This window comes from Staurois parvus, unplaced genomic scaffold (genome assembly GCF_062004578.1).
Source record: "Staurois parvus isolate SC_StPar_1 unplaced genomic scaffold, SC_StPar_1.0 ptg000270l, whole genome shotgun sequence".
In the NCBI taxonomy this organism is placed as follows: Eukaryota; Metazoa; Chordata; class Amphibia; order Anura; family Ranidae; genus Staurois; species Staurois parvus.
In genome coordinates this window covers 2,165,782-2,169,940 of record NW_028318066.1, presented here as the reverse complement: position 1 = coordinate 2,169,940, position 4,159 = coordinate 2,165,782, and the positions used below count along the sequence as shown (strand labels likewise).

Here is a 4,159-nt window from a genome sequence, read left to right as displayed (position 1 = left end):
CAGATTTGAGGTGACGTGGGAACTATGGATCAGATATATTTCTGTTAGTTAATGGTGCTACCGCTCAAACCCCCCCCCCCCCCTTTTTCTCTCTCTAATCTTTCTCTCTTACCTTGGACCTTTTTATGACTTTTCTAGTCTTCATCCTTATTTCTTTTCCTTCTCTGACCTGATCTTTGATACTTTTGGTAAATCTAGAAGATCCTTGCCTATATTCACTGATAGATGTAAGGTTTCCCGTCTGGTGGTGATGGTGTCCTTTGTACACAATGTGGTTGACTAGGGATATGTTTCCTATATTTCTTGTGATCTGCTATGTTCTAAGAATATGCTGATGTACTCCATCTCACCATGTCGGTGAGTGTTGTCTATATTTCTATGGATACTGTTCTATACCCATCTTTCAATAAAAATATTGAAGTATAAAAAAAGAATAGAAAAAATATATTGTTTTTTTTCTTCATTTTCCAAAAACTTGTGGCAACAAATGTTATCTGCAAAATACTCACCATGCTTTTTATCCAATTCCTTGGGGTGTCTACTTTCCAAAAAGGGGTCATTTGGGGGGGTTAGGTGCTATCCTGGCATTTCAGGACCTCCGAAACTGTGATAGGTAGTCTGGAAGTGTAATGAGGAAATAAAGCCCTTTAAAAGCCTGAAGGTGCTTATTGGATTTTGGGGTCCTGTACTTGGCTAGACTGCCAAAACGTCTCTCACTTGTGGTACCCCCATACTCGGGAGAAGTAGCAGAATGTATTTTGGGGAGTAATTCCACATATACCCATGGCATGTGTGAGCTGTAAATCATTTAAGTGACAATTTTGTGTAAAAAAAATATATATTTTTTTGTCATTTTCCAAAAACTTGAGGTAAAAAAATAAATTCTTCTATTGATTCAATATGCTTCTCAGCAAATAGTTTGGGGTGTCTACTTTCCAAAAAGTCGTTTTGGGGGTCGTTTTGGGGGTGGGGGCATTCTATGCCCAGCATTAGAAGTTTATGCCACACATCACTCACTCTTCTAACCACCTGAAGACCAAACCTTTTCTGACACTTTTTGTTCACATGAAAAAAAATCAGTATTTTTTGCTAGGAAATTAATTTAAACAGCGTATATTATTTTAAAGCAGACACCCTAGTGAATAAAATGGTGGGTACTACAATTTATTATGGCACATAGTACTCGCGCAGCGATTTTTCAAATGCAAATAAAAAAAAATACACTTTTTTTACTTTTAATGCACAAAAACACAATATATTGGCCAACTCTTTGGTAAAATATAAAAGATCTAAAAATGGTATTCTGAGTAAACAGATACCAAACATGACATGCTTTAAAACTGCGCATTCCCCGTGCAATGGCGACAAACTGCAAACATTTTTAATATCCATAGGCAACACTTTAAAAGCCTTTAAAAGCTACCATTTTAGATTTACAGAGGAGGTCTAGTGTTAGAATTACTGCCCTTGATCTGACGTTCACGGCAATACCTCACATGCATGGTGCAACCGCTGTTTAATGAGGGTGGGGGAGGGGAGAGTAGCCTGAATTGGGTTCTGTAGCGCCCCCACAAGCCGTGGCGGAGTGTAATGAGGGTGGGAGAGTAGTCTGAATCGGGTCGTGTGGCACCCCCACGGGCTGTGGAGGAGTATAATGAGGGTGGGGGAGGGGAGAGTAGTCTGAATTGGGTCGTGTGGCGCCCACACAAGCCGTGGCGGAGTGTAATGAGGGTGGGAGAGTAGTCTGAATCGGGTGGTGGAGCGCCCCCACATGCCGTGGCGGAGTGTAATGATGGTGTGGGAGGGGAGAGTAGTCTGAATCGGGTCATGTAGCGCCCCCACATGCCGTGGCGGAGTGTAATGATGGTGTGGGAGGGGAGAGTAGTCTGAATCGGGTCATGTAGCGCCCCCACATGCCGTGATGAATAATGAGGGTGGGGGAGGGGAAAGTAGTCTGAATCAGGTCGTGCAGCACCCTCACATGCTGTGGTGAAGTAAAAATTTGGTGAGGGAAGGGAGAGTAGTCTGAATCGGGTTCTGGTAGCGCCCACACGCACGCATTTCTTCACTCTTCAGTGGGGTGCTTCCATCTCACACCACAGACTTGCTCTGCCAGCCAATCAGGAGTCTCCTTCCAATGTCCCACATGACAACATCTCTTCTTTTTCTTCACTGTTCGATTGTTGCTCTTCTCATGTCATGTGGTCTGGGTGGACCCACCAGTGATTGGTTCTGGCCTCACACCCGCCCAAGGTGTGCACATAGCCTTGGTAGTAAGCCGTCCCTCAGCTGATTACTATGGTGTGTCCTGTTCTATATAAACCCTTCCAGGATCTGTGAGGGTCACATCATGGAGAGCCCGTCCATCTCATTCCCTTTATTCCTAGACGTGTCTGCTGTGATGTATGTGTGGATGTATTATTATTAATAATGTATACCTCCTACACCGAATACCGTACTCATACATTACACACAACCGCTCAGCCCCCATCCCCGGATCACACACCGACATACCCACAATCCTCTGCAACATTTATGCAAATGAGAGGGGCGGGGACTTTGCCACCTACCACTCAGAAAACGGGGGCGTGGCATCAGAGCATGGGGGCGGGGCGACAAAGCTTTGGGGCGGCATCTCTATGTCCTCCCATTGAACTTTTTAGAGGGGGTGGCTTTCACCTCCATAAATGTGGGGGCGTGGTACCTCTCTAAATGAGAGTGGGGAAAAGACCGAAACTCCGCCTGGGGGGAGGAGTATGGTGTAGAACTCTTTGAGGGGGCGGAGAAGAGGCGGGGTCAGAATCCTCATCTGCCGTGATGGAAGGGGCGGGTCTCCACCTAGGGGGAGGAGAACAGGAGGCAAATCATAGAGAAAGAGGAGGCGCTCTGTGGGTTGAGGACACCTGAAGTGACAGGCTGCCCTCTTTTCTACTTCCTGGTCACCTCTGTTTCCATGGCAACGCCCTGGGATTACAGGGGAAGGAGACATGGACATAGTGGATGGCTCCTCCCACTCTTACAATACTAGATATCTAATAGAGAGATGGTGTCACTGAAATTTGGTTTGGTGTGTTAATGGAATTCTATTCTTTAGATGAATCTGAAGAAGAGAAAAAACCTGTTGCCAAGAAAGCTCCTGCCAAAATGCCTCAAGGGAAGAAAGCTGTCAAGGAGGAGTCTGAAGAGGAGGGTAAGCTGCCTGCTGTCTTGTGAATTGTTGGCACAAATGATGAACAATTTTGGGACTTAATACTGATCTTTGATGACTGATGTTTGCTGATGTGCCATAAATGTGATAACTTTGTTTTTAACATGCAATGGAGATCTCTTTTTACTGTAACTTTTATTTTTTTTTTACTTGTGTAATGAAAGAAAACCTTTTGTCAGATTTTTTTTTTTTTTTTTTTTTGCCGTCTGTGTCCCCGTTGTAGAGATTCAACATTTTGTTGCCACCAAAACATGAATGCAGGAGACCTTTTTCTAATGGGGGCACTTTTTCCTGTGACAACTGTCTGAGAGGATATCCTTCACATTGGAAAGATATCTCCTCTTCATGTTGAGGCAACATTGAAGGAAGTGAAGGGAATTCTCTGACACAGATGGTCAATAAATGGAACCCTCTCCTCTTCTATCCAACATATTTAAAAAGGGAAAAAAGCCTTTTTGCTCTACTTAACTGCATTGCCATATTTAACCACTTCAAGTCTGGACACTTTTACCCCCTTCCTGGTCCAGGCCAATCTTCAGCTTTCAGTGCTATCACACTTTGAATGACAATTGCGCGGTCATGCAACACTGTACCCATATGAATTTTTTAGCCTTTTTTTTAGACAGATAAAGCTTTATTTTGGTGGTATTTATTCACCACCGGGATTTGTATTTTTTTTGCTATGTAAATGAAAGTCCAAAAATTTTGAAAAAAAGTGTTTTTCTTATAAAATTTTGCAAATATATATTTCATCATAAATCTTGGCCAAAATGTATTCCGTTATCTTTCTAGTAAAAAAAAATCCCAAATTAGTTTATAACCAAAATTATAATTTTTAAACATTTTTTTTTTAACTATTTTATTTTTTTATATTTGTTTTTTTATATACTGTCACTCTAGGAGTGGAGTGTCACCATGGTGACACTATTTTTTTTTTTTTTTTTTATACTT

At 42.4% G+C, this 4,159-nt stretch overlaps 1 non-coding gene across 1 annotated transcript; it reads left to right on the top strand.

The window, feature by feature from the left end:
- The first annotated feature begins 3,219 nt into the window (after positions 1-3,219).
- On the top strand, positions 3,220-3,285 carry LOC149459173 (small nucleolar RNA SNORD82). The gene has a single exon (XR_016313327.1). It is a non-coding gene; the product is annotated as a small nucleolar RNA SNORD82 (small nucleolar RNA).
- The last annotated feature ends 874 nt before the right edge of the window (positions 3,286-4,159 follow it).